Genomic DNA, 21,499 nt, shown 5'->3' with positions numbered 1-21,499 from the left:
GCCGAGCGGGTGTGGGTATACTTATTGCCCCCCGACTTGGAGCCTGTACATTGGGGTTTACCCTGGTGGACGAGAGGGTAGCCTCCTTTCGCCTTCGGGTGGGGGGACAGATCCTACCTGTTGTTTGTGCGTATGCACCGAACAGCAGTTCGGAGTACCCACCCTTTTTGGAGTCCCTGGAGGGGGTGCTAGAGGGCATACCTTCTGGGGACTCCCTCGTACTGCTGGGAGACTTCAATGCTCACGTGGGCAATGACAGTGAGACCTGGAAGGGCGTGATTGGGAGGAATGGCCCCCCCGAATTGAACCTGAGTGGTGTTTTGTTATTGGACTTCTGTGCTCGTCACGGATTGTCCATAACGAACACCATGTTCAAGCATAAGGGTGTTCATATGTGCACTTGGCACCAGGACACCCTAGGCCTCAGTTCGATGATCGACTTTGTGGTCGTGTTGTCGGACTTGTGGCCACATGTCTTGGACACTCGGGTGAAGAGAGGGGCGGAGCTGTCAACTAATCACCACCTGGTGGTGAGTTGGCTTCGATGGTTGGGGAGGATGCCAGTCAGGCGTGGTAGGCCCAAACGTGTTGTGAGGGTCTGCTGGGAACGTCTGGCAGAGTCCCCTGTCAGAAGTAGCTTCAACTCCCACCTCCGGCAGAACTTCGACCACATCCCGAGGGAGGTGGGGGACATTAAGTCCGAATGGGCCATGTTCCGTGCCTCTATTGTTGAGGCGGCTGACCGGAGCTGTGGCCGTAAGGTGGTCGGTGCCTGTCGTGGCGGCAATACCCGAACCCGTTGGTGGACACCGGCGGTGAAGGATGCCGTCAAGCTGAAGAAGGAGTCCTACCGGTCCCTTTTGTCCTGTGGGACCCTGGAGGCAGCTGATAGGTACCGGCAGGCCAAGCGGAATGCGGCTTTGGTGGTTGCTGAGGCAAAAACTCAGGCGTGGGAGGAGTTTGGGGAGGCCATGGAGAACAACTTTCGGACGGCTTCGAGGAGATTCTGGTCCACCATCCGGCGTCTCAGGAAGGGGAAGCAGTGCAGTGTCAACACTGTATATGGTGGGGATGGTGCGCTGCTGACCTCGACTCGGGACGTTGTGGGTCGGTGGGGGGAGTACTTCAAAGACCTCCTCAATCCCATTAACATGCCTTCCAATGAGGAAGCAGAGCCTGGGGACTCAGAGGTGGGCTCCCCCATCTCTGGGACTGAGGTCACCGAGGTGGTCAAAAAACTCCTTGGTGGCAGGGCCCCAGGGGTGGATGAGATACGCCTGGAGTTCCTCAAGGCTCTGGATGTTGTAGGACTGTCTTGGTTGACACGCCTCTGCAACATCGCATGGACATCAGGGACAGTGCCTCTGGATTGGCAGACCGGGGTGGTGGTCCCCCTCTTTAAGAAAGGGGATCGGAGGGTGTGTTCCAACTACAGAGGGATCACACTCCTCAGCCTCCCTGGAAAAGTCTATTCAGGGGTCCTGGAGAGGAGGGTCCGTCGGATAGTCGAGCCTCGGATTCAGGAGGAACAGTGTGGTTTTCATCCTGGTCGCGGAACAGTGGACCAGCTTTACACCCTTAGCAGGGTCCTGGAGGGTGCATGGGAGTTTGCCCAACCAGTCTACATGTGTTTTGTGGACTTGGAAAAGGCGTTCGACCGTGTCCCTCGGGGAATCCTGTGGGGGGTGCTCTGGGAGTATGGGGTACCGGACCCCCTGATAAGGGCTGTTCGGTCCCTGTACAATCGGTGCCAGAGCTTGGTCCGCATTGCCGGCAATAAGTCGAACCCGTTTCCAGTGAGAGTTGGACTCCGCCAGGGCTGCCTTTTGTCACCGATTCTGTTCATAACTTTTATGGACAGAACTTCTAGGCGCAGCCAGGGCGTTGAGGGGGTCCGGTTTGGTGGGCTGAGGATTGGGTCACTGCTTTTTGCAGATGATGTTGTCCTGTTTGCTTCATCAGGCCGTGATCTTCAGCTCTCTCTGGATCGGTTCGCAGCCGAGTGTGAAGCGGCTGGGATGAGAATCAGCACCTCCAAATCGGAGACCATGGTCCTCAGCCGGAAAAGGGTGGAGTGCCCTCTCAGGGTTGGTAGCGAGATCCTGCCCCAAGTGGAGGAGTTCAAGTATCTCGGGGTCTTGTTCACAAGTGAGGGAAGAATGGAGCGTGAGATCGACAGGCGGATCGGTGCGGCATCCGCAGTAATGCGGGCATTGCATCGGTCTGTCGTGGTGAAAAAGGAGCTGAGCCGCAAGGTGAAGCTCTCAATTTACCAGTCGATCTATGTTCCTACCCTCACCTATGGTCATGAGCTATGGGTAGTGACCGTAAGAACGAGATCGCAAATACAAGCGGCTGAAATGAGTTTCCTCCGCAGGGTGTCTGGGCTCTCCCTTAAAGATAGGGTGAGAAGCTCAGTCATCCGGGAGGGGCTCAGAGTAGAGCCGCTGCTCCTCCGCATCGAGAGGAGTCAGATGAGGTGGCTCGGGCATCTGATCAGGATGCCTCCTGGACGCCTCCCTGGTGAGGTGTTCCGGGCACGTCTAACCGGGAGGAGGCCCCGGGGAAGACCCAGGACACGCTGGAGGGACTATGTCTCTCGACTGGCCTGGGAACGCCTCGGGATTCTCCCGGAAGAGCTAGAAGAAGTGGCCGGGGAGAGGGAAGTCTGGGCATCTCTGCTCAAGCTGCTGCCCCCGCGACCCGACCTCGGATAAGCGGGAGACAATGGATGGATGGATGGATGGATGTATATATATATATATATTCTATATATATATATATATATATATATATATATATATATATATATATATATATATATATATATATATATATATATATATATATATATATATATACATATATAGTGTATATTTTATATATTTTTATATATAATACACTACCGTGACTGTTTGTTTGTCTGTCCAGAATCTTTAAATTACCTGTAGCTGACAAACCGTTTGACCTATTGACCTGAAATTTGGTACACGTATGCTATGTGATGTCTACTATCCGTTTTTGGGGTGATGATTGACCTCCACAGTTATTCCTCTTTTTATTTTTATTTTATTTTATTATAGAATCAACTCTCTGCAATGGCCAGCAGACCAGCCGTGCGCCGTATGCGTACATGCATCGTTCACATCCCTACCACCTTCGCCGTCACTTCCCCTACCTCTTCATATCTTAAATCATTCTTGAGGCAGATTGAAGACTTAAGTGCCAGCTTAAGTGAAAAATTAAAGAAAACTTACTAAGTAATTGCAACACAAACACTGACTTAATTAGTTTTAATGTGAAAAGATGCCAAAGAAAGAAGAGAAGAAGCGGGCCGCTAGGGTGGAGAAAAGCAGCAAGCGCATCAACCTCTGAGCAAATGAATGCTAAACATACAGAGAAAGACAAAAAACTAGGAATGGTCAAGTCAAGTATATTCACTGTTTGTTATCATGCAATCTGCCATTACTGGTATATATATATATATATATATATATATATATATATATATATATATATATATATATATATATATACATATACATATATACACACTATATATGTGCGTGTGTGTATATATATATATATATATATATATACACACACGCACATATATAGTGTGTATATATGTATATGTGTATATATATATATATATATATATATATATATATATATATATATATATATGTGAGGGATGGCCGGCAGTTTATCCCAGCCAACTCCCCCAGACCGCTAGATGAAGTCCTCCCTGCAGCATGGAGAGGCCCCAAATTCCCGCAGAGCATCATGGACAATGGAATTTGGATTCACAGCCCTGCCGGATACCGTGGGGGCCACCAGGGGACGCTGCAGGGAGGTACAGTGTTTCTATTATAGCCCGGAAGTACTACCTCTGAAGAAAAAAGAACAGTTCATCTGAACCGGAAGTGAAGGACAGAAGCACTTCCGGGTCAAGGACTATAAAAAGGACTGTGGGAAACCCAACAGACTGAGCCAGAGATGGGAGGGTGTGCGACAGAGCTGCTGGGTGGAGTGGAGGATTTGTTTATTGTTATTGTGATTGCTTATTGATTTATTATTGAGTATAGTGGAGGTGGAGGTGCTTTGTGCACATTTTGGTATAATAAATTAATTATTGGACTTTTACCTGGTGTCACGTGTTGTATGCGGGTTCAGGGGTCGACAGCTCCCCCTATCTGTCACAATATATAGGGATGTGCAAAGTAGGTTTACAGTTGTGAGTACACGAAAGAGTGTATTCTTGTATTAAATGTTCTACTACACTGTGCCATTGTAACATTCTTTTCAGTTAATAAAGTTAATAAAACTATTGTAATAATCATAGCCTGAATGTCTTTTTTCCAAACAACAACTGTAAATCTGCTTTTGCCCATCTCTGTGTATACTGTACGCATTCACTATTGAAATTATCTTTCAAAAAAATGCAAATATTTTCCTTACCTTGCTCACCTTTTCTAGTTTTATTTTAAATGGCTAGACCATAATAACAAACATTTTTCATAATATTTTTTTAACTTTAAGGTTACATTTCATAAGGCACTTCTAAAAATTTCCTCAAAGGCCAACACTTCCTCACATGCAGATCGCCTCAAATTTCCATAATGAGTCCCATCCACACAAATTCAGATATTTACATAATAAAAATGAAGACACAAAGTCAAAATTGTGATAAACAAAAACAATAATTTGGTAATACGAAGGTATAATTATGATAAATTTGACTTGCATATATTGACGCTACGAACAGGGGCCGTGTTTTTACATTCTGCCTTTCCAGCTGGATGCTGACCTTCAGGATTCCATTATGTGTAATTAATACTCGGGTGTGTTTTTGATATACTTTGTTAATCCCTGAGGGGAAACTGTCTTTTATTGATCAGCCAAGGGCTTTGTTGTTTTTGTTTCCTGGAAATGATGAACTTCATGCCGGGCTTCCTAAAACCGAAGCTATATGAACCGTTGCTGTTGCTCTGACCTGAGCCGTCTGTCACGTGAGGATCTGGTCGGTGCGCTTGACTGCAACAACCCCTGACAAATCCTTTGTTTTAAACAAACGCCACAGACATTATAGGCATGTGGGCAGAAGAAGCCCTGGGCATATTTAAGATGAATAGCATCAGCCTGCTAGCATCGGTTTACCAACCAGTCAAACGTGACATATGCCTAGGGAGGAAATGGCCAAGAGTTTTATGGGTGAAGAAGATGTGGCACATATGTACAATGGCTGTCTGTTTAAATTATCAAATGCATTTACTGAAAGGTCTGTGGAATTTTCTTAATAGTGAATGAATATTAAGTGTGCATTGAAACATTAGTGCTTGTTACTGAAGTGAATCCTATTGAACAATAAACTGTAACGTGCCCATTAATACACATTGAGGCCCGCTCCGTCCTATTAACTGTAATACAGTTGATGGATTTAAATAAGCATGAGGTCTATAACATTTAATTTGTTAGGCAACAAAAGAAAGACGTCACACTGTGGTATGGGATATGTATATTAGACCTAATCTCTTGCTAATGCCGTGGATTAATTGATTCCAGTAATTTGTTTTGGATTTTGCATGGGGGCCATGGTGGCACCTCTCTTGGGATTCCTCTGAGTGCAGTTTGAACTTTGCTATCTGTGTCTCTGTGGGTTTCAAAGATTTACCTTTTAGGCTAATCGGTGGTTTTAATTGGCCCTGTGTGGTTGTCAACAAAAGTATGGAAGCCAATGGTTGGTTCCTGCCTTGGGACCTATCCTGTTGGGACAGGCTTAAGTTACCTGCAGCCATTATACATATATAGTTATATGTTGCTTATTGATTCATCCATTTACATCACTCTATCCGATTCAAAATCAACATGAAGAACAGGAGAATGGTAATCCACCTGAAGTTTGTGCCCGGTCAGTACTTGGATGGGAGACCCTCTAGGAAGACTTTGGGTTGCTGCTGGAAGAGGTGTTAGTTAGGCCAGCAGGGGGCGCATACCCTGTCATCACTGTGAGGATCCCCAATGCCTCAGTGCAGTGAGGGGGACACTGTGCTACAAAAATGGTGCCCACCCCATGGATGAGACAAAAAAAGGAGGTTCTGACTCTCTGTGGTAATAAAAAAAGTCAAATTTCATATTTCGACTTGGTTTTCAATCTTATTTTTTGTAAAAATTGATTGATTTGTATGAATGATTACAATAAAATTAATAAGATTAAAAAAAAAATCATATTTAGGATGTAACATGATGTCCTGGCTAAATTGCCCACCATGGCCTCATTCATTCTGGCCCCCATAATCATCCCTGACATGCATTGGCTTACAATCGCTCTGACTCCATCACCACCTAATACAGCGTTTCTCAACCTTTAAGTATTTGCGACCCGAGTTTTCATAACAGTGTTAATCGCGCCCCCCTAACATTTTTTTGAAAGGAGCCCACTAATACCAATTTGTTCTTTTTAAATTAATGATACATCATAGATGCATATTTTATTATACCTACTTAACTTTTATCGACATTTATCTAACTATTTATTTTTCTAGTATCAGAATGTAGTTTAAGTTAATTTGTTTTGGTTTCAATAGATGTATTTTTCATATTTTCGATTCATGCTTTCTTTTTTTCACATCTTTGCACCCCCCTTTTTGTTACTTTGTGCCCCCCTAGGGGGGCCCACCCCACAGTTTAAGAACCACTGCCCTAATAGCTAATATGGGGAGCATTCTGGTGCAGGAATGGCAGGTGGGCGCTACACATTGGTGGAGGTTTAGGTTTAGGTTTAGGTAGACTTTATTATCCCAAAGCGAAATTTGTTTGCAGCAGGAAAGTACAAAAACAGAAGACACTGTACCGGAGATCCAATATGTACAGCAAAGATGCAACATTTGACAACCAATGTTATTGCATAAACACACACTCAAGATCAATATAAAGAAGAATTACTACTATGAACTGTACACAAAATAATAATGCAGAATTTAACATTTAACAGCATCCCTACAAGTAACAGAATTTAAAATGCTTATATAGAAATAGGAATAAAAGAGTTTTCAAACCTGTTGCTTTTTACCTTTGGAAACCTCAACATGCAGCCTGATGGCAGCAGCTGGAATTTCAAGCAAAGAGGATGGCGACTGTCTAACAGAATTGAGTTGGCTTTCTTTCTAACCTGTTTTCAATTTCAGTGATTGTGGACTGACTTAAACCAATAATTGTACTGTAAATGTGGCTTAAGTAGATTAGACATTAGATTATAGATTACGTTCTATATAAATTGGTATCTGGAAGGTTGCTGGTTCAAATCCTGTAACTGCCAGGAGGGATCCTACTTTGTTGGGCCATTGAGCACGGCCCTTAACCTGAAAGTTGCTCCCAGGATTCTGTGCAATGCCTGACCTTGCCCTCTGACCTCAAAAGGTCATACAAAAAAAAAAAAAACAATTTCCCTTCGGGAATTAACAAAGTATATCAAAGCAAATGTTATTTACTATTATTATTATTGTTATAACCATTGCCTTATCATAAGGCATGCAGAGGTTCCCAGTCTGTTGCAGGCCATGCCTTGATAAACTCCCACTCTCAATTATAACAGGCCTGTTTAGAGATGAACTTTAACCGAATCTTGGGGAAGTACCTGCAGTAAAGTGGACATGAGAAAAATATGCAAACCTTCACACTATCAGTCAGGACTGGGATTTGAACCCAGTAATCTGAAGCTTTGAGGGTCTGTGCCATCCAAAAGAAAATCAGTTCTATTCAATTTATTTAATACTAGCCGTCCCCCACGGTAGTGAAACAGAACAAACTTTAAAAATCAATAAACAAACAGGAATTGCTAGCTAAGAAGAGGCAAGGTACACTCTGACACGTGGCGACAGGTAGACTGACTCGAACGGAGGCTGGCGTGTGAGTGAGGAGGGTCCTGCCTGGGTCCCCATTCCTGATGTCACGCTTCAACCTCCCCTCCGCCTGCAGCCTCTGTCTCTTATATTAGCGCAAATATATCACTCCTGCAAGTGAACTATGATTCTTAGCGTGATGAGAGAAGTCGCAAAGCAAATTATAGAAAAAAAACACAATCTAAATCCATTAAGTAGTTCGGTCATTCGCTAGCAAAGCAGAGGCAAGGTACGCTCCAAAATGTGGCAACAGGTAAACTGACTTGAACAGAGGCTGGTGCGTGAGTGGGGTGGGCCCTGCCTGCCTCACCATTCCTGACGCCTCATTTCTTCCTCCCCTCGGCCTGCAGCCTCTGTCTCAGATTAGCGCAAATATATCATTCGTGCAAGTGAACTATGATACTTAGTGCAATGAGAGAAGTCGCAAAAGCAAATTATAGAAAAAAACACAATCTAAATCTGTTAAGTAGTTCTCTTGTTCGCTAGCTAACCGGAGGTAAGGAAGACCCCGAGGCTAGCACGTGAGCGAAAAGGGCACCACCCCCCTCCCCTCAATCTGTCATGTCTCTCTTTGATTTGCGCAAACTTAGCGCAATCAGAGAAGTCGCAAGGTCAACCAGAATGTTCAAGCAAATTACAGAAAAAATCTGATCTAAGTCTGTTAGTTTTCTCGTGAAAGCAGACAGACAGACGTGGATTTTTATATATAGAGTGATAGCACTCTTCTCCAATGACTGACCCAAAAATCTTGATAGATAGATAGATCTTTCACAATGTACACCCAGTTTCAAATCCCCCCACAGCATCTCGATAGGATTTAAATCCGGGCTGTGATTTGGAAATTCTAGAACCCTCCATTTCTTTCTTTTCAGCCATTACTTGGTAGATTTGCTAGTAAGTTTAAGGTCGTTGTCATGTTTCAAGGTCCACTTTCAGTTGAGGTTTAATCCTCTGGCAGATTGTCCCAAGTTATCCTCAAACATCCTCTTGTACAATGATGAATTCCTACTGTATTCCATGATGGTGAGCTGCCCAGACCCTGATGCAGCAGAGCAACCCCAGACTATAACATTTCCACTCTCGTGCTTTACAGTTGGTATCAAGTTCATCCGGTCAAATGTTGCCCTTTGTTTTCACCAAACATTCTGGTTGTGTGGTTAAATAACTTCAGCTTTGCCTTGTCTGTCCAGAGCACATTGTTCCAGAAGTCCTAAGTATTCATGTGGAAACGTTAGTCTTGCTCTGATTTTCTTTCTGTTTTCCTCTTGACATTTTTCCCATGTTGATCTAATCTGTGCAGCCTCTTTCTAAAGGTAGACTCAATCACTTCAAAATCATCAGTGACAAGAGATACCAGTAGGTTCTGTGATGAAATTTGGGATTCTTGGAGGCTTCTTTCTGTATCTCATGTTCTTCTTTTGGATTGAACTTGCTGGGGCAGCCTGGCCTTGACAAGTTGGCAGTTGTTAGAAATCATCTCCACTTGTAGATGATCTTATCTGGACAGTTGAATGGTTGATTAACAATTTTTGAAAAACCTTTATAAATGCCTTCCCAGAAGGCTTCAGAGTGCTCTTTTGACCTCAGCATGTTCTTAACACACACTTCAACAACAAAGAGCAAACCAAACCAAATGTCTGAGGTATAGATAGATAGATAGATAGATAGATAGATAGATAGATAGATAGATAGATAGATAGATAGATAGATAGATAGATAGATAGATAGATAGATAGATAGATAGATAGATAGATAGATACTTTATTAATCCCAAGGGGAAATTCACATACTCCAGCAGCGGCATACTGATGAAAACAATATTAAATTAAAGAATGATAAAAATGCAGTGCAAGTTAAAAATTGCAAGGTGGAGAGTGCAATAATAGACACAGACACACGTTATAAGGCCAAAGATATGTAGATACTCCTCCAAATCATTGAGTTCAGGTGTTTAACTGTTAACAGGTACATAAACTAAAGCAGCGTCTCCATTGACTAACAGTGGCAGCAGAGCGGGTCACACTGAAGAGCTCAGTTACTTTAAACATGGCACTGTCCAAGGATGCTACCTTTGCCACAAGTCGGTATGTGAAATTTCTACTCTGCTATATCCGCCCTGGTCAGCTCTAAGTGTTATTATTGTGAAGCGGAAGAACGGAGGAGCAACAACAGCTCAGCCAAGAAGTGGTAGACCACCCAAACTCACAGAGTACTGTAGTGCATAGTGAGTAAAAACTGACTATCTGTGGCATCACTTACAGCAACACTGGAAGCAACATCAGCAGAGAAACTCTGTGTTGGGGGCCTCATGAAATGGGCTTCCTTGGCTGAGCAGCTGCACACAAGCCTAGGATCATTAGGTGCAGTGCTAAGCGTTTCGTCTGGAGTGCTGTAGAGCACACCGCCATTGCACTCTGGAGCGATGGATTTGGCGAATGTTAGGAGAATGCTACATCACGCCTACTGTAAAGTCTGATGGAGGAGGGATACTCACAAACTAACGGGGCTAGGACCTTGATGTTGGTCTTAATCAAAAGATAACCTTAATATGTTCTGAAAACTTAATGGACAAACAGCAACATGGTGGGCACTTTTAGTAGCGGGCAGAAAAGTCTATTGTAATTAAAGCACAGTCCCCACAATCCCATCTACTGATAATCTCCCAGGACGCATTACAAATGACTTCAGAATTTATAATCAAGTGCAAGTTGTTATTTTCATAAACAAAAGGTGGAAAGTTTACCATTGCTTTTACTGTAGTTAGCCTTTCTAGCATTTCATTTAAGTTCTGTGTGTTTTTCTAGTTATTGATAAAGTGGGGTGTAGCTTATTAGCAGGGCTCTCTGAGGGGATTTCAAAAAATATATATATATTGTTTTCCTATTTACATCTATTAAAATTACCCACAGTGCATCCAGCTCTTTAAAAACTTACTAATTTTGTTAAAATAATTAGAAGACTATTAGTCAGAGAAATGCTCTGCTTGCTGAGATCAACGCATTTTTTCACTGAAGTCGTGATACCTCAGATGCCATTTGCCTTGCAGAATGCTGATGCTACTTAGCAGAGAACAATCAATAATTCTTTTTCTTAATGCTTTAAATGTGGGCACAGTTGTACAGAACTGGTTTGGATAAACAGCTCGTGTTATACCAGTAGACACACTTAAGCCAAATCAGGAGCACTTGGACCCAAAGCAAGAAGCAGCCCTGGATGAGATGACAGCCCATCACAAAAATACCAGCAAAAGGTCAATTTCAAGTTACTGGTTCAATTTAATATGCACATCTTTGGGGATATAGAAGAAATGCCTAAGCGCCTTGAGCATGGGAAGGGTGCTATATAAACAAAAAGTATTATCATTATTATTATTATTATTAGTATTATTATAATCACCCATTCACAAATGGGAAGAAGTTGGAAACTGTTCAAGACAGTAACCGGGCACATCACAACCCCATCATCAACCAAAGCCAAATTTCTTTACAATTACATTGATAAAAACAGTGTGGGACCCCAAACAAGCCCACTGTAGATGCCAGGATATTTTTAAACTGCTGCGTGTACTCTCAAAAGATGTCACTGTCACAAAGTCACATCTCTTCGGTTTCTTGGTTATATTTATAAAACGGACCAGACTCCAGCATTACTTTACAGATCATGTTACGTATAAGAATTACATCCAGCTTGCCAGTGTTTAATAAGATCAAAACATTTGAAAAGCAGCCATATTTTATTGAACTAATAACCTTTTTTTGTTAGCACTCAGCTTTGTTGCTGTCAGACGCTGCCTGTTATAGCCCACAAGTCATTATATCGTATACACTTTCAAGGTTATTCTATTAAGCTTTGCAGTGATGGCATTATCCATATTATCACATAATGGCAAAAGCATCAGGGCTAATGTGGAGTCAAAATGCACTGAAAAATACACCCTTTATAAAACGTAGCTTCATGGTGGCAGTGTGCTTAGTTCTGCTGCCTCATATACCCAAACTCCAGTGCCTGAGCCCTGCATGCCCTGTCTGGGGTTATTTCCTGCCCCCCGTCCCGCAACCCAAAAATCTGCAATGCATCCCACAACCAAAAAGAAAGAAACAACCAAAATTCAACAAGAAAGAAACAGTCTTGGCATACTATCTGAAATATACAATAACAATTAATTTATTTTAGAAATTTACTTATGGGGTTGCAAAGCTAATCTGTTCTTGTAAACCAGGTTTGTAAGGTGAACCTCCATAACATGAACACACAAACGGTTAACAGAAACTCTCCTCATGCAAAAATTAAATGTTTTATGGTATAGCCAGGGATTTTAATGAATTTCCAACAACAAACAGTGTGAGGCTTCTAAAAGATCCACAGAGCAGACCTCACCCCCGGCAGTGTGACCCCAAACTCAACTGGCAGGCTTTACCCTGCACAGGCCTAAAATAAACCTTCAAATGACCCAGGATATACGCAAAATATATGTCAAAAATGCTCAGCAACAGTGAGCAACCCTAAAACCTGATGTAGAATCTTAATAAATAATAGGTAAAAATATTTAATTGTGATAAACCACAATAGTAGAAAAACACAAAATAAGGCAGAAAGGTAACCCAGAGCAAAGAAATCCCAAATCACAATCCAAAAAAATAGAAGCAGTAATCTAAGAATCGTGAAAATCATTATTTACTAGGAATGTATGTACTTTATTGTTACATTCCATTTCCATTGACCGCATTCTATCTATCTATCTATCTATCTATCTATCTATCTATCTATCTATCTATCTATCTATCTATCTATCTATCTATCTATCTATCTATCATAAAGTCTGTCTAAAATGCAGAACATAGGAGAACATAAGAGTACAATACTTATAAATTACATAATCAAACAAAATATCAAGGAAAACATGATTTTGCACAAATCAAACCAACAGGCATAATCAAAAACATAAAAAGGCATATAATATTAAAAAAAAATACCAACATTGTTAAATGAGCAACAAATAAGATTGAGCTAGGGCTATAACCCTGGCTAAACCAGAACAACGTTTTGTTGAGAATCAGCAACACAAAAATAGCAAAATGGAGTGCAGGTCACAAAACTATCAAAAGCCAAAGCAGAGCTCCAGAAGGTCTGGGCCCCAGAAACGAGCCTCACCCCAGGCAGCCTAGCCCCCAATCTCAAAAGGTAGGTTTTGTGATCTGCACAGGCCCAAAATGAGGATATCTCTAAATGTTCAGAATACTACAGTTGATGTTTGGTATGAACACAACACCAGGTTTCTTTATGTTATGTTTCACCCAGAATCCCCACCTAGCTAAGGCTGGAATTCAAAATCTTGTTTTGTGTCTGTTTTGTTCCATTTTGATTCTTTTGTCCATATTATTATTATATTTTACTTAATTTCTATATACCTATGTAGCCTTTGTTAAATGTCTTGTATTTTGTGCATGGTTCCCCAAGCGATAAGGCCATAGTGTTTGGTGATTCCTTTGAATACACTTGATAATTTTATTAGTTATTGTCTTTTTATTGTGCTCTTTGTGGATTATTGAATTTTTGACATTTCTTAGGATTACTTGGACTTTGTTTATCTTGGATTGCATTAATAATAATAATAATAATAATAATAATAATTCTTTACATTAATATAGTGCTTTTAGGTTGGCACGGTGGCGCAGTGGGTAGTGCTGCTGCCTCGCTGTATGGAGACCTGGGTTCGCTTCCCAGGTCCTCCCTGCGTGGAGTTTGCATGTTCTCCCCGTGTCTGCGTGGGTTTCCTCCCACAGTCCAAAGACATGCAGGTTAGGTGGATTGGCGATTCTAAATTGGCCGTAGTGTGTGTGTGTGTGCCCTGCCCCAGGGTTTGTTTCCTGCCTTGCACCCTCTGTTGGCTGGGATTGGCTCCAGCAGACCCCCGTGACCCTGTAGTTAGGATATAGTGGGTTGGATAATGGATGGATGGATGGCTTTATATATTGAGCGTGGAGCTGCTTCAACCATCAGTAATGTGCAGCATCCATCTGGATGATGCGACAGCAGCCATTTTTGCACCAGTACATGGGAGTGCTTCCTTGAAGACATGGTGTCCCACAAGAAGCATTTCCAGGTCCATCCATCCATTGTCTCCCGCTTATCCGAGGTCGGGTCGCGGGGGCAGCAGCTTGAGCAGAGATGCCAGACTTCCCTCTCCCCGGCCACTTCTTCTAGCTCTTCCGGGAGAATCCCAAGGCGTTCCCAGGCCAGTCGAGAGACATAGTCCCTCCAGCGTGTCCTGGGTCTTCCCCGGGGTCTCCTCCCGGTTAGACGTGCCCGGAACACCTCACCAGGGAGGCGTCCAGGAGGCATCCTGATCAGATGCCCGAGCCACCTCATCTGACTCCTCTCGATGCGGAGGAGCAGCGGCTCTACTCTGAGCCCCTCCTGGATGACTGAGCTTCTCACCCTATCTTTAAGGGAAAGCCCAGACACCCTGCCGAGGAAACTCATTTCAACCGCTTGTATTCGCGATCTCGTTCTTTCGGTCACTACCCATAGCTCATGACCATAGGTGAGGGTAGGAACATAGATCGCGGTGGAGGGGTTTGCATGTCCCAATGATCCTAGGAGCTCTGTTGTCCGGGGCTTTATGCCCCTGGTAGGGCCACCCAAGGCAAACTGGTCCTAGGTGAGGGATGAGACAAAGTGCGGTTAAACAAACCTCCTATGATGGAAAACAATTTTGGACGGCGTTTTCCCTTGCCTGGACGCGGGTCACCGGGGCCCCACTCTGGAGCCAGGCCTGGAGGTGGGGATCGATGGTGAGCGCCTGGTGGCTGGGCCTGCACCCATGGGGCTCGGCCGGGCACAGCCCGAAGAGGCAACGTGGGTCCCCCTTCCCATGGGCTCACCACCTATGGGAGGGGCCAAGGAGGTCGGGTGCAGTGTGAGTTGGGTGGTGGCCGAAGGAGGGGACCTTGGCGGTCCGATCCTCGGCTACAGAAGCTGGTATTTCCAGGTCCGAAGTATAAAAGGAGTTTCCTGCATCACAGAGTCGGGGCTCAGCAGGCAACACTCAGTGGTGGCAGAGAGGAGGAAGAATTATTTGGTTCTAACAGAATTGTGTGAATTCATCATGCTTGTGCAGCTGGTCTTTGAAGAGATGCCTTGTGTGAATAAATATCTCTTATTTTATTCCAATAACGTGTGGGGTATTGCTGTGTCTTTGGTTTGGGGCTTAGTGACGCCCCTCTGTGTTCACAACAGACAGAGTTGAAAGGCACTATATAATGCTTATGAAAGATTCTTTAGCATCTATTGATAGATTAGAATGTAGAATCTATTGATAAAGAGAAAGATGCGAAAAGCATTCTATAATTGTAGGAAAACAGATAATTGGATATGAAAAGCACTGTAGAAGACAGATATGAACAATGACGAATGATACATAGAGATATGAAAGGCACTAAATAAATGATATGAAAGATACTATATGATACATTTATCGATAGACCTGTAAGGCGCAATAGATAGATAGATAGATAGATAGATAGATAGATAGATAGATAGATAGATAGATAGATAGATAGATAGATAGATAGATAGATAGATAGATAGATAGATAGATAGATAGATAGATAGATAATACTTTTTAGATAGCGGCATTATAAGACATTATATTGTGTCTCATAAACTGTATGGCTGTTCCATGTCTTGCTGATGATTGGACAAAATCAGTCCCCTGAAAGTTCTCTATTTCTGGCAGTAATTACAAAGATGTAAAATGCGATATATATCATTTAAATATACTTATATTGCGAAACAATGTATTTTCCTTTTATCTCTATAATGCTCCTTAATCAAATTAATAGTGGCAGGGAGACCTTAGTATCAGGGATTACATGTTTACTATAAGACATAATAATAAATTGAGATCTTGAGTATCAAACCAGCGTCTAGATAATACTGGAGGTGGTCCCAGTGCACGCTCATTGTTTTATCCATTCAGACCCCATGAGCATATCATTTTGCTTTAAACTTGAACGCTTTCTTCATCTGCCGTATGTGATGTTTACTTGTGATCAGTAGAATTCTTTCCTCATCTTCTGCTCTTTCTCTTTAGATATCATTAGGCCTAATCATGAATTTTACAACACTGAATTCAACAGATTCCCAACTGTAAGCTTCAAAATTAGTAAACCCTACCAAAGTCGGACCACAGCCAAACCTCTGGTCATCTCTGTTTTCCTGCTGGGTGGGTGCAGTGGTCTCACACCTCCAGGACCTGAGCGCAATTCACTGTCTTTATGGGGGTCTGTGGACTCTCCCACCAATGTAACTCCCGGCCCACCACATTCCAAAGACGAGTGATTTCTGACTCTGCTCTTTGTGGATGAATGTGTCCTGCCCTGGACTGACAGCTCATATACACAGCCCGCTTTATAGATGCTGCTGAAGTGTCTTCAACTCCCCACAGTTCAACACTAAGACAGCAGGGCTCAAACATGGATGGACGGGTGGTATGTATGTTGTTCCAATTTGTTACGTGTGCTTGCGGACCTACAGTCCTAAAATGAAATGCAAATAAAATGTCAATTTTTTTTACCTAAAATTTTTTGACTTTCCAGAACATGCCAGGTCATAAGGTTAAAACCAAGATCAAGGTTCTAGCCCAGTTAGCTCTCAAGTAATCGCGTGACCGACAACAGATTTCACCATTTAAATTGACCCGCGTGCTCTGCCGGCCTTCACGATACCTCACTGCTCTCAGCTGCACATCCATCGCCTGCCTGCCTGCCTGCCTGCCTGCCTGGCATTCTTTCGCTCGGAGTATTTTCACACACGTTATGCTCACAACAAGAGGAGCCGCACTTTCTTTTTCTTTACATTGTCAAATCCAACGGCGCCTATAAAACAACTCCATCTGACTCATCATCTGCCTCGAGATTCCTCTGTACAGTACTTGAGCTGGCGCCGCTAAGTCAGAGCGCAGTGACACCTCAGCGACTTGTGCTGACAGCCGTGCGGCGCTGGCCACATGTTATCAAGCCGGCTGGGGTCCCCCACTCAGCCGACCCCCTCCGTACAAACAGATTCTCGTCATCGTCTTGTAAAGGTCGCAATTTGGAGGTTCTCGTTTACGAGAGAGAGCGAGAGAGAGAGAGAGAGAGAGAGAGAGAGAGAGAGAGAGAGAGAGAGAGAGAGAGAGAGAGAGAGAGATTGAGAGAGCGATTGAGAGAGCGATACCGCCAGCCCGCTGTTTAAATCGCCTCCCTTCATATATTAAAAGCGTCCTTCCTTGCAGGCTGCAACCAAGGCTACTGCAAGGGCAAAGAATCTGAGCCATGATGAATGAGCGGGCATCAGCTTCAGCACGGGGGGCGTTTGTGTTTGGACGGCGAGCTTTAAGTGCACAGCGCTTTACGGAGGAAATAAACGTCACTTTAAAGACCACTGCTAAAGGCGCCGCCTGCTTTAGAAACCTCGAACATAGATAGATAGATAGATAGATAGATAGATAGATAGATAGATAGATAGATAGATAGATAGATAGATAGATAGATAGATAGATAGATAGATAGATAGATAGATGTGAAAGGCACTAGATAGATAGATAGATAGATAGATAGATAGATAGATAGATAGATAGATAGATAGATAGATAGATAGATAGATAGATAGATAGATAGATAGATGTGAAAGGCACTATATAGATAGATAGATAGATAGATAGATAGATAGATAGATAGATAGATAGATAGATAGATAGATAGATAGATGTGAAAGGCACTATATAGATAGATAGATAGATAGATAGATAGATAGATAGATAGATAGATAGATAGATAGATAGATAGATAGATGTGAAAGGCACTATATAGATAGATAGATAGATAGATAGATAGATAGATAGATAGATAGATAGATATGTGAAAGGCACAATATAATAGATAGATAGATAGATAGATAGATAGATAGATAGATAGATAGATAGATAGATAGATAGATAGATAGATATTGATTTCATATAGACGTTTGTTTGCAATTACTGCATATTTCCATCATAGCATATTAACAGGTGTCTGTACCAAGTATGAAACATTTACAACTTTCTGGCTTTTCTATTCAGATTTAACCACAAAACTATATAACATAAAACATTGCTTAGATCCCATATATTATTAAATATGTCTGTTTTATTAATTTATAATATGCAAATTCTGCCTTCAATCTGCTATTAATGAGCACCTTGAACATTAACAAAGCGTCAGTGGTTAATCCAACTAGATAGATAGATAGATAGATAGATAGATAGATAGATAGATAGATAGATAGATAGATAGATAGATAGATAGATAGCATCTTTCTTATTATGCCTTTCATATCTATCTATCTGAGACATAAGCAGGTAGATAACGAAAGACGGTAGAAAGCACAGTCATTTGTGCAAACTGTCCAGCCCTTTCGTCCATGCGAGTGTGCCGAACTGTTTACGCTGGGATGTGTCATGTTTATGATGAGCACTCCAAGTTCTCCTCCGATCATCACTAACTGCAGACCCGACTCTTCTCTTCCCGAATATGAGCTCAGTGCATGTGCGCAGCTGAGGAAAGTAAACGTGTGACGCAAAGATGCAAAAGGTGCTTATGCATTTCTGAATGAATGCGTGAAAGAAAGAAAGAAAGAAAGAAAGAAAGAAAGAAAGAAAGAAAGAAAGAAAGAAAGAAAGAAAGAAAGAAAGAAAATACATATCACTGCTATAAAAATTGCCGTTTTTACAGTAACAGAAGATGAGCTTTAAGCCCAAAACAGTGACATGCTTCTTTATTTTCTAAATGTTCCTTTAATTATGCGTTGCTATATAAGAAAATACCAAGGTTGCAGTAGATAAACTGTTCATACTGTATATTCGATACATATTGTCTATTATTTGTCGCTCCTTATCTACCTACAGTATATAGCTCCTTTCAGAATTATCTTTGTCCTGTAAAATGATCAAATGAGAAATGTTTAATTACTTCCGGCAAGATTCCCGAAGTTTATCCCGTTACTTACTCAATACGATCATCTTACATAAAGCTGCCGAAACACTCGGCCGCTGCTGTCGACTTCATTCAGACGTGTACATTTGTGTCCTGTAGTGCGCCTATACAAATGTCATGAGTATCTTTAATCATTGGGAGGTTGTGTATGTAGTCCTTATGGGGGTCTGTTAATTTGGACAAAAAGGAAGGCAGTGAGTTGGGGGGTTGGGATGCTTCAGGATGTAATAGCAACACAAACAAACCGTCAGCCCTCATCCAGCAAATAAATAAATAAATAAATAAATAAACATGTACAGTATCAGGTACATTTCAAGGACTCGGTGCTACTGATGCTTGTGGTCTGATTGCCTTTGTCTACCGCTTACTGTCCTTAACTGAGGTCCGTTATGTATAAATCCATTTTGGCCGTGGCCAGCTGTGTTTTCCTTCCAAACATCACTGCCCAGTTCTTCTGCCATAGCACAAACCAGTTAATGCTGCATTCTGCCTTTATTCCATTTCAGTCTACAACATACGCACATTCACAGGCACATACATTATGCCACAAACGGAAGAGGCTCCTTATATAGAATTGCTTCTGCTTTTATACGCAGGATCTAGATATCCTTCAAAACAGGCTGATGTAAACCAGAAAAAAAACACGTAGTTTATAAGCACCGCACACTTACCTGGGTGTTTATTTGGTTTCAGATTCAAGGCAGACGTTCATTGCGATCCGAGTGACGGGTAACATCCGGAATATTGACAGTGGGTTGAGCACACGTGATATTAATAACAAAAATGTTCTGTACAGATAGCGGATGCGCTTGTTTGCTCCTGTATTTTAATTTCCCCCTCAATTCCATTTATTTCTAACATTTTAGGTCAGATACAGCCAGCTGAGATGACAGAGCCACGGTCCATAGTGATCCCCATTGCTACTCATTCACGTTTGCAACGCGGAGACTGTCTGTGTGAGGCAGGCGGCCAGTGATGCTGCAGCACGCAGCGGTCCGCTGGGATCCCGGGAGAGAGAGAGGGAGAGAGAGAGAGAGAGAGAGAGAGAGAGAGAGAGAGAGAGAGAGAGAGAGAGAGAGAGAGAGAATGAAATGCGGGAAAGCGGAATGCTGCAAAACATGGGCCCGGAATTTCCAGAGACTGTGTAGTCACACGAGTTCAGCACCTTGGAGAGAGCGCCTACTCCCGCAGCAGCGACGTTCGCTTCCACAGCAATGATTTAAAGGATAAGATCGGTATTTTTCAAGTCGAATTTATTTCTATATATTAATTTTCCACATTAAATTGCATTCTAAAGTGAAGCATATTTTATAAATTAAAACAAATAAATAACTCAACTCTTGCCCTGTATAACGGAGGTGAAGAAAAGCCATAAAACTTACCGAATACGTCCACTTTGAAGTAACAAAGGTTTTGAGGTAAGAAAAATTGCTTTCCATATTTCTAATACATGCTTGTGACAACTGAAAATTATGTATTTTATCACAGATTCTTGGTCCTACTGTATTTTCTTGAAATAAGGATACATCATTGGCCTGCTCCTCTGCTTACAGCGGCCGCGTGGCTGTAGTTATGAAATTGCTAGAGTGGCCCGTATGTGTGTTTATTCACCCTGTGATGGACTGCCATCCTGCCCAGGTATTGTTCCTGCTTTGCACTCTGTGTATCTACGATACATAAACGACAAGACATTAGATCGTTAAAACACTAAAAAAAAGCATGGAAATAAATAAAACCTGTTACTGACATTAAGCAATTAGGTTGGGACAAAACCTTGCAGCCAGTTCGACCCTCCAGGACTGACGTCGCTCACCCCTGCTCTCCAGCACAGAGACAGCAATTCACATTTGGGCATTGATATTCATCGTCAATAACGGCACTTGGCAATGGCTTTCTGAAGTGAATGTTATATCTCTGGCCATAAAAGGTGCAGTAGAGGAAGATGATTGAAGGAGTAAAGCGCACAGCCTGTTACAAAATGGCTGAATCTCTCTTTTTTAAAAAAAATTATTAATGTTATTGTAATCATTCATACAGATCGATCAATTTTTACAAAAAAATAGGATTGAAAAACAAGTCGACCTCCACCCCTGAGAGAGAGAGCATGGCCAACGGGGTAAAACTTAAGGCTTGTAAACATACCTAAATTGATGAGTTTAATAGGCCAGTAGAGATGAATGGAGAAGAAAAAGAAATGCGGAGATGATTACTTCCTCAGTGCTTTAAGAGCTTATTCTAAAATTTTATTGATTATATCCTGCCAGGTTTTAAACAAATTCTGTACAGATCCTCTAACTTAATATTTGATTTTTTCCAGTTTCAAATAGTATAAAACATTGGTTACCCATCCATCCATCCATCCATTGTCTCCCTCTTATCCGAGGTCGGGTCGCGGGGGCAGCAGCTTGAGCAGAGATGCACAGACTTCCCTCTCCCCGGCCACTTCTTCTAGCTCTTCCAGGAGAATCCCAAGGCGTTCCCAGGCCAGTTGAGAGACATAGTCCCTCCAACATGTCCTGGGTCTTCCCCGGGGCCTCCTCCCGGTTAGACGTGCCCAGAACACTTCACCAGGGAGGCGTCCAG

The 21,499-nt window shown here is 42.5% G+C and overlaps 2 protein-coding genes across 4 annotated transcripts in view; both read right to left on the bottom strand.

The window, feature by feature from the left end:
• The window catches only part of LOC114658453 (disks large-associated protein 4-like), an 894,521-nt gene extending 874,637 nt beyond the window's left edge, over positions 1 to 19,884 (bottom strand). The window contains exon 1 of one of the 2 annotated variants that reach the window (XM_051932531.1): positions 19,588 to 19,884. The gene's annotated coding sequence lies outside the window, so the exon portion shown is untranslated. The remainder of the gene's footprint in view (positions 1 to 19,587) is intronic. The other variant, XM_028810525.2, reaches the window with a different exon arrangement.
• Positions 1 to 21,499, bottom strand: part of rprd1b (regulation of nuclear pre-mRNA domain containing 1B) — a 1,182,184-nt gene that overhangs the window by 1,046,126 nt on the left and 114,559 nt on the right. The gene's annotated exons all lie outside the window — the stretch shown is intronic.

Source organism: Erpetoichthys calabaricus, chromosome 10, assembly GCF_900747795.2.
Source record: "Erpetoichthys calabaricus chromosome 10, fErpCal1.3, whole genome shotgun sequence".
NCBI classification, from domain to species: Eukaryota; Metazoa; Chordata; class Cladistia; order Polypteriformes; family Polypteridae; genus Erpetoichthys; species Erpetoichthys calabaricus.
Note: the sequence above shows the minus strand (reverse complement) of the source record. Positions and strands in the feature narration are given on the sequence as shown.